Below are 14,748 nucleotides of genomic sequence, written 5' to 3'. Positions count from 1 at the left end.
GTACAACGTTCGTCCTGAGGACGATCGCCGCGGCGATAGGTTATATCGCCGCGGCAAGCGCTGTTTTCGTATAGTGCTCGTCCAGAAGATGATTGCAGTAGCGAGCACTAGTTTCGTCACCCGCGCTAGCATGAACAACGCTCGCTGCGGCGATGGGTTATATCGCCGCAGCGAGCGTACACAGATCTGTAGCTCTGGATCTGTTCATACAGTAACCATGTACACTCAAACGGATTTTCAATCAATCAAACACAATGATTTCAACCAAAAATCTATCACCCATTAAACCAAACTTGCAAATCATCAACAAATTAAATTAATCGATTCATAAATATATTAAAACATGATTTAAGGCAAATTCTATAAGGCAACATTATATCAACAAATACATGTTATCACCCATCCAAATAAAAATTGTAAAATTTGGTACCCTAGGCTCTGATTCCACTGTTAGTAAATGGTCCCATATACGCAGCAGAGACAAAAAAAAATATAACACAAGGATCGTTTACATGAGCCAAGATCAAGGGTATAATTTTACAATTTATATTAAAGTAAAATCTGCACAAAAGGTTAATNGACAAAAAAAATATAACACAAGGATCGTTTACATGAGCCAAGATCAAGGGTATAATTTTACAATTTATATTAAAGTAAAATCTGCACAAAAGGTTAATCAAGATTTAGAATAACATACGCACGTTTGGAGGCTCCTCCAAAATAGTCTTTGTACGTATTTGCTACCGACCCAAGCGTAGGATCGAACTTATGAAGTCCACATGAAGACAACCATAAAGAACCAAAAAGGGATTTGCTAGATCCTCTTTGGCTTTAAGATTAAAGAATAATGAAATCAAAATGAATTGATTTTAGGCAAAATGGGTTTCTGCCGTGGGAGAGAAATGGGGCTGTCGTGTATTTGGTTTTTCAATGAAAAATGAGCTAATCAATTAATTGTTTTATTTTACAAATAAACATTTTCTTTTATAGTAAAACTTTAATGCCCTATTCCCATATGGAATAGGCTTGGGCTCCAACCCAAACACCCCATGTTACCAAACACTCCCTAATTAGATATTTTATTTATTTCATCATTATCTCAATTAAACTCAATTAATATATATTTAATCTATATATTAACATTTAACAATAATGATGATTTAATTAAATATATGTGAACACATATTTAAACGTAATTTCACTTATTTAAATTTTTCTAATTAAATAAAGGCTACGACCTTTAGCAAATTTAATTGCACTGTGAAATTACCAAAATACCATGTTGCCTTAAAAAGATGAAAACACCCTTCCTTCTTCTTGGATCTTAAATTATCTTCTATGTGTGTGACCCATAGGCTCCTCATCATACCGGCAGTGTATAGTATCGCGATTAACACCAATTAATCGTCTCACTAACACATAGACCAAGATTGGCCCCTAACAAGGTATCATGGCCACCCGATAGATTTGGATTCAGCAAAGTAGCTACCTGTCAACGATATGGTTACTGTGTAATTCGATCCTTTCATCATCCGTTATCTCGACGAGACGAAGGCATATAAATAGTGTCAACCTTCGGTTACTCTCGATATTATGTATTCAATTTCTGGACCAATGACCCGTATTATAAACTGGATAGAGCAACAACTCAATCTCACTGTGGCCACAGTTTTAATGTCATTGCCATATACTGAATTGCACCATGAGATAACTTCTCCCGTACCCTTGAGTGATGAATCCTCTGTCAATCCACCATAGTCTTGACACACTCCTTGATGTAGCCAATCACCACCGTATTGATAGCTCTGAAAAGAACTGCGTTAGGCTAGTGTCAAACTACACCAATTGGTGCATAAGGCGCTCCGGTGATCTCAAGTCTAAGGATCACATGCACCACCATTCGTTAGAGGATTTGTTCCATAGACACTGGGGTTACCATCCATATGGAATCCTCTGGTGGGTCAGTCCAGTGAACTTGCTGCGATGTAATCGCCTACAACAAGCACCTATGTGTTGCACCAGGTTGTCACCAAACAGCCTTGACAAGTGAGATCAGTCACTGTCTTTCGACAAGGTCGTTCAACACTATGATAGCCTTACCGTATTATCTGTGCCCTTACTTCAGAATAATACTGGGGCTACGNTCTGATGTAAGGGCACAGATAATACGGTAAAGCTATCATAGTGTTGAACGACCTTGTCGAAAGGCAGTGACTGATCTCACTTGTCAAGGTTGTTTGGTGATAACTTGGTGCAACATGTAGGTGCTTGCTGTAGGGAAGTTCACTAGACTAACCCACCAGAGGATTCCATATGGATGGTAACCCCAGTGTCTATGGAACAAATTCTCTAACGAATGGTGGTGCATGTGATCCTTAGACTTGAGATCACTAGAGCGCCTTGTGTACCGATTGGTATAGTTTGACACTAGCCTAACGCAGTTCTATTCAGAGCTATCAATATGGTAGTGATTGGCTACATCAAGGAGTGTATCAAGACTATGGTGGATAGACAGAGGATTCATCACTCCCGGGTATAGGAAAAGTTATCTCACGGCACAATTCAGTAAATGGCAATGACACTAAAACTATGGCCACAGTGGGATTGAGTTGTTGCTCTATCCAGTTTATAATACAGGTCATTGATCCAACAACTGAATACACAATATCGAGAGTAACCAAAGGTTGACACTATTTCTATGCCTTGGTCTCGTCGAGATAACAGATGATGAAAGGATCGAATTGTATGGTAACCATATCGTTGACAGGTAGCTACTTTGCTGAATTTGAATCTATCGAGTGGCCATGATGCCTTGCTAGGGGCCAATCTTGGTCTGTGTATTAGTGAGACGATTAATTGGTGTTAGGTGCGATACCATACACTAACGGTAAGATGAGGAGCCTATGGGTCACACACATAGAAGATAATTTAAGACTTATAAAGTAAGAAGGGCGTTTTCGTCTTTTTAGGCGAAAGGGTATTTTGGTAATTTCACAGTGCAATTAAATTTGCTGAGGTCGTAGCCTTTATTTAATTTGTTAAAAAAATTAAATAAGTGAGATTACGTTTAAATATGTGCTCGCATATATTTAAATAAGTTATCATCATTGTTAAATGTTAATATATTAAATATATATATTAATTGACTCTAATTGAGATAATGATGAACTAATATTAAAATATCTAATTGGGAGTGTTTGGAAACAAGGGCTGTTTGGGTTGAAGCTCAAGCCTATTCTATAAGGGAATAGGGCAATTAAACTTGCACTATAAAAGAAAAGGTTTCTTTGTGAATTTTGAGATTTTTAATTCATTCATTCATTGGAAAAACAAAAACCTCTAGCCCCAAAATACTCTCCCACACCAGACTTGGTTTTTGATTGAAAATCAAATACATTTCATTTCTTCTTTGTTCTTAAGACTAAAGAGGATCTAGCAAATCCCTCTTTAGTTTCTTGTGATTATCTTCATGTGGACTACATCAGTTCGATCCTACACTTGGGTCGGTAGCAAAATACGTTCAGAGACAAAGTTGGAGGAGCCTCCAAATGTGCGTATGATTTCTTAAACTCTAAACTAATTTTTTGCAAATTCTTATTTTGATATAAACTGAAAATTTGTGCCTTGATCTTCGTTCTATGGAACGATCCATATTGTTATTAATTTTTGTTTTCCGCTGCCTCAATGGATCGTTTCCTAACAGTGGTATCAGAGTCTAGGGTACCAGATTTTACAGTTTTATGTGGATAGTTGATTACATGTATTTGATGCATTGTAACTACAACATGCATAAATGGCAAGTGCACTAGTCGGACAAAGTAATAAAGTGATGAGTGAGTATCATTCCCACGAGGATTGGTTGCTAAGCACTAAGTTTTCTACTGTTTTCAAGTTGGAGCAATCGAATTTTTTTGATTTAATGGGAGAAAATTTTAAACTTAAAACTAAAACAAAAATTGCCAAATATTCAAAACTAAATTATGAAAGAAAGATTAAAAACAAGGTAATATCAATTTAAACAAACGGGTAGGGTTTTGACTTCATTCGGACTTTATGGATTAAACCTACAGATTATGCTATTTCCATATTCACATGCATTGATTGTAAATCGAATTCTCTAAATTGTAAACATACCTTCTCAGGCTATGTTTTCCTACTTTTCCCTATTAAACTTCTACACCCAACAATTTGAAGATTAATAGTTCTAAGCTCATTAAGCACCTAGAATCCTAGATTGATTTCATTGATTCTTAAATTCATCTCTACCATTTAATACTACAATGATGATTACCCAAGAAGCTTAACATGACTCATTTCTTAATCTCATCATATTCATTAATTAAAAGCAATAAATCCAAAATAACCACACAATCCTTGCAATAGCATATGAAAATAATAAAAATCAATTGCTCAATCCATGAGAATCCAAACTACATCAAAACCCTAACCCAAAATGGGTTAGTTCATAGCGAAATCAATACAATAAGCAAGAAAACCAATAAACTGCTCAACATGATAAAATGAGAGAAAAGACAAGAGATCTCCCCTAGTTGAAGAATCCACCAGATTCAATCCCAAATCTTCTCACTTTTCAACACAAATTTGTCAAATCTCAACTAAGAAGATGAAAAAGCTGCTCTAGACTAAGGAAAACACGACCCTCTCTCCAAATGGCAAAGTTGCTTTTATACCTCGCCCAAAAACCTAAGACTTTGCCTAAAAATGAAACTGTGCGTTTTAAAGAAACTGAAAATTGCAAACTTCGCCGCGGCGAAGAAGAAATCTTGCTGCGGCGACGAAGTAAAAGTAACTCTTGAGCGTGACTCATTTCACCACGGCGAAGAACAAACTTCGCCACGGCGAATCTTGATGAATAATTCTGAAATTACAGAATTGCCCTCTGCTTGCTTTTTTGCTTGAATCTTCAATCTTCGATGCTCTCCCATGGAAACAAGCTTCAGAGTGCTTTACTCTGCTTCAGAACTCTCCCAACTTCTGAGATCCGCTTATTTCCGAGTCCAGAAACTCCAATTCGCTCATTATTTGCTCAAAATGTAAAGAATTAAGTAGCAATTCAGGCATAAATGAACTAAGAAGTATCTAAAATCCAGCCTAAAAGCCTTATAAAAAAAGTATAATTCTCGGATTATCAAATACCCCCAAACTAAAGACATGCTCGCCCTCGAGCACCAAGTACAAAACTCAAAGAAAGAAAACAATAAAAACTAAAACATGACATAATAAAACTGAAAATGAACAACAAGAATTAGACTCAACTCAACATACGAATTGCCTAGAATTTATACAAGTCTCAAAGATTGTTGAAAAATTATTACTGGAAAAATGTTCAACACTCCAAGAAGTTATAAGTTGCATAGACTATCTTTCTCTATTGGTCCCCCGAGTAGGTGATCCCTACTTCAATCCACCTTCCGACTTCCCAGATTATTTTATGCAGAAATGTAAAGTTTATTAAATGGCGGTAGACTCCATAAGCCTAAATATCGAAGTACTCTCCACTAATAAGGATTAGACATTGCTAAGAATCAAAAGGTCTTTGTAAGCTTATAACGTTAGGCTCGGGTAGTAGGCTCCAAAGGAAAGGAAAGGGTAAACAAATAAGAGAACTTGGTTTCCTTAAAGCAAACACTAAGACTTAATCCAACTCCCACTTCTTTTCTCAACCATCACTCAAAATGTCAACCATTTAACAACCTTCAACCATGAACAATTCTTATTGTTGCTAGGTAAGCAGTGTCTCAATCAATATTTTTTTTTTTTTTTTTTTTTTTTTAACATCATTGAGGTTAATTGCCTCTCTTATTCTTCTTGTCCATCTCAAAACCCCCAAACTATTATTTTAGTTCATTCATACAACTCTTCAAGTTCCTTGTGTTTGCATTAGGTCCAAAATTCTCCTAAAGGGTGTGATTATGTGTTTAGGGTAATTGGATTGGACAATTTTTGGTTTGCAAGAAAATAAGAAGCAATGATAATCTCATAAGGTTCAAATTGGTGACAAGGAAAAAATATTTCATTCGTGGGTTGGCTGGAAGGGCTCAGACATTCAGAAAAATGCCTAAATCATTTCCTCAACAATGTCTATTCCTAGAATTTCGCCTCAAGCATTTCTCTACTAGGTTCTAGAATCCACCAACATTATCAAACTTTACCTAACCACATAAAATGAATCTAACATGCCGAAATAAATGAAAATTGTGGTTGAACGACTCAACAAACCTCAATCAAAATTCAATCAATAAACATAGACTTGAAGCAATGCTTAACATTTTTCAACAATAAAATCCCAACAACCCTAATCTCATCATTGGCATACACAACAAGACATAAAAATAAAATAAAATAAAAAGTCCAAAAATTCTCAAATATTTCCTACCCCCAAACTAAAGATAACATTGTCCCCAATGTCACATTATGCACAAATTAGGAATAGAGAAACAAAATCTGTAAAAGTACGAGATAGTTACCTGATTAATCAGTGAAGTTGAAGTTTCTCTCAACAGTGTGCACACCCGGTCCTTGACTTTTTTTCATCACCAAAATCTATAAAAACAATTGAAAACTGTGGTGTCCACTGTGTTAGAAAAAATCACTAACTAATATGGAAATATTACAACCCTAATCTCATCTTTTCAACTAAAAAGTTCAACAAAAATTTAAACTAAACGAGAAACAATCCAAAAACAAACCACAAACAAATCAAAAATCAGTTCAAAGTTCCACAATACCCAACAATAAACCAAAATAAAAACAAACAAAAACAAAATATAAAACAGGTGCTCCGGCTCATTCGTCGGCCTCCTCCTCTCCTTCGATGTCGTCCTCTTCTGTGTCAGATGCCATCCACTCATTTGAATCCCAATCTTCCAATTGGAATGCTGAAGTATCAATTTTCAGCTTCTGGCAGCAGCTCTGTTGCAAATTATAGATCATTTGGGTCTATTCTGTGATCCATGTTTGACGGCGTTCCCACCTCTTCATCTTACTCAACATCTGCTGCATCATCTCCTTCATAGTGGCTGTGGAACTAGATGATGTAGCAACTCCTTGTGTGGTTCTCTGTCGTTTTGTCCCGACACTAGGTTGCTCATCGTTTGGACGTTCAAGGTGCTTGTGATAATAGTCAGAGTCAAGGATTGGGGCAGCATGGATAAGTGCGTCATCATCATGTACCTCGATTCTTGCTCGAGTACACAAAGTTATAATGGGATGTGGGAACGGGTAGCTTCCTCGCCCTAGTTTGGCTGCATGCCGAATGTTGTTCAGGATAATTTGTCCCACATCCATATTCTTTCCCGTGGCAATAGAATAGAGCAGTAATGCCTTATCATACGTCACCGTGCTATAGTGCGTCTCTGGCATCATCCTCGCACAAATAAAGTACTGCCACAATCGAGCCACCGGTGTCAAGTTAGTTCCCTTGATGCTCTTTTTACCCTTTTTTGAAACCTCCCAAGTGGTGTTCAGTTTTGCTATAGCCTGAAGGATTACCTCATCCCTTTTCCGTGTCGTCCTGAATTCCTCATACTTATCATGGTAAATGTTAGGCAATTTATAAAATTCATTGATGACCTTCGAAGTAAATGCCACATCATTACCCCTCACAAACACAGTACTAGATTCACACTCTGGGAGGTTGGCATAAAATTCTCTCACTAGCGACTCTACTGCCGCTTGTGCAGGTGCACTCATAAACAGTCCCCAACGTCTCCCTTGACTCCAATCTATAGCCTGGCTCACAGTTAATCCATGCTTAGGGATAAATCCTTTATCTTTCCTTTGGGCTGCCCCTTCATAGTGTGTTCGGGCCTGATCACTCACAAATCGGTTGTCCACTTTCTTTCCTATTCCTTTTCCCTTGGACAACACTTTGAGCGGCATTTTTCTAAACTATAAATCAACTCACAAATTCAACTTAAAAACTCAACTCTAAACGCCCTATGACAAACACAATCAACCCTGCAGTAAAACAACACTTCCAAAATTTGCACTTAAACCCCCAAACTGCAATTTTTCCAAACTCAACCAAACGCTTCAAAATTTAAAATCCACACTCCTCAATATCACACAATGCAAAATCAACACTTCCTCCAAATAAAATCCAAGCACAATATCACCAAAATTGAAAAATTCAACCACAATCAATATTTTTGAATCCACAAATCTAAACTCAAAAAATTGCGATTAAAAGCTTAGGGAACTTGAAATCTTACCAAAACAATGGAGTATTCGCCACCAATTTAGCCAAAAATCACCTAGATTGCAAATTCCCCAATTTCTTGAACCCACAAATTTCTTTAATTTTTTGCAAAGATCTTGGTTAGATCAAGTTGTTTTGGTGTTTAGAAAGGTTAAGGAGTGAGAGACTTGGCTGGGCAATCACTGGGAAGTCTCTGGATTGAAGTTGGAAAATTTTTCTCTCAAATGGCTTTGAAAAGTTTTGTGAAAAAATGAAAGGTCACACACGCTTTTATAAAAACTAGGTTTCGCCGCGGCGAAGAACAATCTTTGCCGCAGTGAAGTTCTTCATTTTCAAACCCTAAACCCAACCTAGTTGATGCCACGGCGAAGACAAATTCTTCGCCGCGGCGAAAAATTACAGTGGCTCATGGCCCCGGCGAAGAACTTTCTTCGCCAGGGCGAAATTTCCCTTTATGAATTTTGCTTAACTTTCTTCGCCGTGGCGAAACAAAATTCTTCACGGCAGCGAAAAAATACAGAGACACATTGCCTAGGCGAAAAAGATACTCTTCGAATTCCAAATTTTTACAAATGTGCTTCGCCGCGGTGAAAACTGGACAATTTCGTTTTCCGCTTTGATTCGATAACTCACCTGAAACACCCAAAAACACACAAATTAGACTTCATCTAAAATTATAAGAAAACTAAACAATTAAAAATAAACAACAACAACTGAAAACACTTGGGTTGCCTCCCAAGGAGCACTTGTTTATAGTCGAAAAGCTTGACTCTTTTAATTTCTCATGTTGGAATGTCGAGCCGGAGAGGAATTGACTTGTAACTCATCACTCCGTCGATGTATGGCTTCAACCCCTGGCCATTGACCTTAAATGTGCCTTTTTCCTCATGTGACACCTCCACCGCTCCGAATGGGTAGACTCTTGTAACTATGAAGGGTCCGGACCATCTTGACCTAAGTTTTTCCTGGGAAAAGCCTAAGTCTAGAGTTAAACAACAACACTTTCTGACCCACTTCAAAGTTCTTCTTCTGGATATGCTTGTCATGCCACTTCTTGGTCTTTTCCTTGTAAATTCTAGCATTCTCATAAGCTTCTTGATGGAACTCATCGAGTTCATTCAAAGTCAGCATCCTTTCTTCCCCAGCAGCTCGTAAATCCATGTTAAGCTACTTTACTGGCCAATAGGCCTTACGCTCGAGTTCTACCGGCAAGTGACATGCCTTCCCATAAACCATTCTAAATGGAGACATACCAATCGAAGTCTTAAATGCAGTTCAGTAGGCCCATAATGCATCATCCAATTTCCGTGACCAATCTTTCCTAAATGCATTAACTATCTTTTCTAAAATTCCCTTCAATTCTCTGTTCGACAGTTCCACTTGCCCGCTGGTTTGTGGATGGTAAGGCATTGCAACTCTATGTTTTACCCCATACTTTCCCAACAGGGCATCAAATTGCCTATTGCAAAAGTGCGATCCTCCATCACTAATGATTACCCGTGGTACTCCAAATCCTGAGAAAATATTCTTTCTCATAAAATTAATCACTACCCTGGCATCGTTAGACGGCAATGCAACTACTTCCACCCACTTTGATACATAATCCACTACTTCCAAAATGTATGTGTTCTCAAAAGAATTTGGGAAAGGACCCATGAAGTCAACTCCCCACACATCAAACAGCTCAACTACAAGGATGTTGTTCAACGGCATCTCATCTCTCTTTGAAATTTTCCCACTTTGTTGACATTGGTCGCATTCCTAAACCATCCGGAAAGAATCCTTAAAAAGGGTTGGCCAGTAAAACCCAGATTGAAGAACCTTGGCTACTGTCCTAGCTCCTCCAAAATGGCCACTTACTTCCTTCTCATGACAATGCCTTAGAATACTTTCCATTTCCTCTTTCAGAACACACCTACGTATCATCTGATCAACACAATGTCTATACAGAAATGGCTCTTCCCAGAAGTAGTACTTCAAATCCGAGAAAAACTTCCTCTTTTGTTAGAAGGTCATGCCGATGGGGAGCACTCTCGCTGACAAGTAGTTTGCAAAATCTGCATACCACGGTGCTTTCTCCACTCTCATCAATTTCTCATCCGGGAAAGTTTCTCTGATTTGGGTTTCTTTTTAATTTCCCTGAATTGGTCGTTCAATCCTTGACGAATGGTCCGCACCACATTTTTTGACCCTTTCTTATCTCGTATTTCCAACTCAAACTCTTGTAGCAACAGGATCCATCTTATCAGCTGAGGTTTTGCTTCTTGCTTTGCCAATAGGTGCTTGAGTGCTGAATGGTCTGTGTAGACTATCACCTTGGCACCTAGCAAATATGAACGAAATTTATAAAAAGCAAAAACCACAGCCAATAATTCTTTTTTAGTGGTGGTGTAATTCAATTGTGCATCAGTGAGTGTTTTGCTAGCATACTGGATTACATGCAACACTTTGTTTTTCCTCTGTCCTAACACTACCCCTAAAGAAAAATCACTAGCATCACACACCAATTCAAATGGTAGTCCCCAATTAGGAACTGCAATAATAGGTGCAGACACTAATAATTTTTTTAGAGTTTGAAAGGCATGCATGCATTCATCATTAAAATCAAAAGCAACATCTTTAATTAATAAATTGCAAAGGGGTTTAGAGATCTTAGAAAAATCCTTGATAAACCATCTATAAAACCCCGCATGCCCCAAGAAACTTTGAACTGCTTTAACATTTGAGGGTGGTGGCAACTTCTCAATCACGTCCGTCTTTGCTCGATCCACTTCTATTCTGTCCTTTGAAATTCTATGACCAAGCACTATTCCTTCCTAGACCATGAAATGACACTTCTCCCACTTGAGCACCAAGTTCGTCTCCTAACATCGCTGCAAAACAAAAGAGAGATTAGATAAGAAATTATCAAAGGACGAACCAAAAACAGAGAAGTCATCCATGAAGCCTTCTATAAACTGCTCCACCATATCTCCAAAGATCGACATCATCCATCTCTGAAATGTGGATGGTGCATTACACAACCCAAAAGGCATTCTTCGGTAAGCAAAGGTGCCATAGGGACAAGTGAAGGTCGTCTTCTCTTGATCCTCAGGAGCGATGGTAATATGATTGTATCTTGAATAACCATCCAGAAAACAGTAATAAACATGCCCTGCCAATCTCTCTAACATCTGATTGACGAAAGGAAGTGGAAAATGATCCTTCCTTGTCGCTTTATTTAATTCCGGTAGTCAATGCACACTCTCCAGCCCGTGACCGCCCTAATTGGTATCAATTCATTGCTCTCATTCTTTATCACTGTGATACCTCCCTTCTTCGGAACCACTTGCACCGGACTCACCCATGGACTATCAGAAATCGGATAAATTATCCCCGCATCTAGAAGTTTCACCACCTCCTTTCTCACCACTTCCTTCATCGAAGGATTCAATCTTCGTTGTGGTTGAACTCTAGGCTTGAAATCATCCTCCATGAGTATTTTATGCATGCAAAAAGATGGAGAGATGCCTCTAATATCCGAAATAGTCCATCCAATTGCCAATCTGTGTTCCCTCAATACCCGAATTAATTGCTCTTCTTCCAATTTGCTCAACCTTGAACTGATGATTACTGGGAAGGTTTCTGATTCCCCCAGATACACATATTTAAGGTGGGAAGGTAAAGGTTTCAGCTCAAGCTTTGGAGGTTCTTCCTTTCTTTCCTTTTCCTTCTCTTTTTCAAAATCAAATTCCTCAAATTCTAGACCTTGGCTCTCATCAATCGGCTGAAGTGCTTCCAACAGTCTAGCACATTCATTCTTTGCCGACTCATCTACCTGTATTGTTCTTGATTGGGCAATACACGCTTCTAGAGGTAGTTATGGAGTGTTCTCTTTAATGACCTCCGCTACTAGTTTATCCACCACATCAACACTAAAGCATGAATCCGACTCGGATGGGAACTTCATAGCCTCAAACACATTGAACGTTACTGTTTCATCTTGAACCCTTAATAGTAACTTTCTTTTTTGCACATCAAGGAGTGCTCTTCCCGTGGCCAAAAATGGTCGGCCCAAAATAAGAGGTATTCTCTTATCCTCTTCCATGTCTAATACAACAAAATCTGTCGGAAAGATAATCTTGTTCACCTTCACCAACACATCTTTGACTATACCCCTTGGATGTTTGATGGATCTATCTGCAAGATGCAACGACATGGTCATTGGCTTCACGTCACCAATTCCCAATCTCCTGAAAACAGAAAAAGGCGTTAAATTGATGCTAGCACCTAAATCACATAAAACTCGATCAAAGGTAATGTCTCCTAAATGCAAGGAATAGTAAAACTCCCTAGATCTTTGAGTTTTGGGGGTAGTTTCTTCTGGAGAATGGCGCTGCACTCCTCCGTGAGCATCACTATTTGCTCATCCTCTAACTTCCTTTTGTTTGATAAAATCTCCTTGAGAAATTTCGTGTAGCTCGGTATCTATTGCAATGCATCTGCAAAAGGAATGTTAATATGTAATTTTCTAAATATTTTAATAAATTTGGAAGAATGCTTATCCTGATTCTTTTTCTTTAATCTTTGAGGAAATGGCACAGGAGGAGTGTGATGTGCCAATTCTGGTGCTATCTCGGGAAATGGCAGTTTCTCTCTCCTTTGTCTTTGCCTCACTTCTCGTTTTTGTTCTTCTTCCCTAGAACTAGATGGTTTCTCTTCAGCAACTATCTCTTCATCAACCTCCTCATCAGAGTCTTCCTTTTTCTCTCCCTTTGATGGACTTTCTTCTTCCCTTGATTTTTCCACCTCTTCCAACACTGTCCCACTTCTCAGAGTTATCGCATTTGCTTGCTCACATGGGTTAGTCACTGTGTTGCTTGGTAGTGATCCCTGTGGTCTCTCATTTAACTTATCAGCCAATTGACCCACTTGTATCTCCAAGTTTCGAATGGATGCCCCTTGATTTCTAAAATTCGTTCTCTTCTCATTCATAAAACCCGTGGTCTCTTGCATAAACTTTCCAAACATGTCCTCCAATTTTGTCACTCTTTGCTCTCCTGATTGATTGTTCACCCCTGTTTGGTTGTTCGGCAATGCTTTTTGGTTCCATTGATTGTTCTGCTAATTCTGTTGATTCTGATTGCCCGAAGACAGATTCGGATAATTCCTCCAACCAGGATTATATGTGTTGTAGTACAGATTGTTCGGTTGCCTTTAATTTCCTGCTAAGTAGTTAACCTGCTCCGATGATGATGCTAAAGCAAACGTGTTCCCTACTTGACATTCGCTGCTCATGTGATTACCTGCACAAAATTCACAAGTTAGTTGAGGTGCTTGAATGGAATTTACCTGCATACTTCCTAACTATTTCTGAAGTGCTGTCTGTTGGGCTGAAATGGTTGTATATGCATTAACTTCATGAAGACCCATAGATTTCTTCGGTTGCACCCTTTCATTAGGTCTTTGATAATTGTTGCTTGCCAAAGTTTTATTTTGCAATGTTCCTCCCGATGCTGCATCCACCATAGTTTGCACATTCACCATCAATCCGTTATAAAATGGTTGGACTTGCATCCAAACTGGCAACCCATGATGTGGACACCTCCTCAGTAATTCTTTGTATCTCTCCCAAGCCTCATACAATGATTCTGACTCTTCCTCTAGAAACGATGTGAAATCATTTCTCAGCTTTGTCGACTTTGTTGGAGGAAAGAATTTGGTCAGGAACTTTTGTGCTAAATCGTTCCATGTTGTAATCGTTCCTGTTAGTGATGCCATTAACCATCCCTCAGCTTTATCCTTTAATGAAAACGGGAATAGTCTCAATCTGATGGCGTCATCTGACATTCCGTTTGACTTGAAAGTATCACAAATCTCCAAAAAATTGGCAATGTGTAGATTTGAATCTTCCTTCAAATCTCCCCTAAACTGTACCGACTGCTAGATCATCTGGATGATTGCTGGCTTTATCTCAAAGTTGTCGGCTTGTACTGCTAGTCTAGTAATACTCGACCCACTACCATCAACTGAGGGAACTCAAAACTCCCTTAGTGTTCTATTTTTTACCATCTCAACAACTATAACCACTAGTTCCACTGTAGCCTCTCTTTCTCTTCTTTCTCTGTTAAGTCTTCTTGTGGTTCTTTCAATCTCAGGATCAACAGGATCCACTGGCTGACGTCTTGCTCTTCGCATAAACTACACAGAAAAATAGAAAGAGTAAGATCACAAACCAACCGAAAAGAATAACAAAAATTAAACAAACAACAAGTAAGTGAAAATAAAGCTCCAATCTAGCTAACACAAGAAAAATTTAATGTTAACACAAAACTCAATCCCCGGCAACGGCATAAAAAACTTGATGCGTTGTAACTATAACATGCATAAATAGCAAGTGCCCTAGTCACACAAAGTAATAAAGTGATGAGTGAGTATCATTCCCACGAGGATTGGTTGCTAAGCACTAATTTTCCTAAGTGTTTTTCAAGTTGGAGGAACCGACTTTGTTTGGATTAGTGGGAGAGATTAAAGCTAAAACTGAAACA

The 14,748-nt window shown here is 38.4% G+C and overlaps 1 non-coding gene across 1 annotated transcript; it reads left to right on the top strand.

Moving 5' to 3' along the window:
• The first annotated feature begins 13,787 nt into the window (after positions 1–13,787).
• LOC116142481 lies at positions 13,788–13,894 on the top strand. Its single transcript, XR_004129999.1, has one exon. It is a non-coding gene; the product is annotated as a small nucleolar RNA R71 (small nucleolar RNA).
• Positions 13,895–14,748: the final 854 nt, after the last annotated feature.

This window comes from Pistacia vera, unplaced genomic scaffold (assembly GCF_008641045.1).
Source record: "Pistacia vera cultivar Batoury unplaced genomic scaffold, PisVer_v2 Contig1005, whole genome shotgun sequence".
NCBI classification, from domain to species: Eukaryota; Viridiplantae; Streptophyta; class Magnoliopsida; order Sapindales; family Anacardiaceae; genus Pistacia; species Pistacia vera.
Note: the sequence above shows the minus strand (reverse complement) of the source record. Positions and strands in the feature narration are given on the sequence as shown.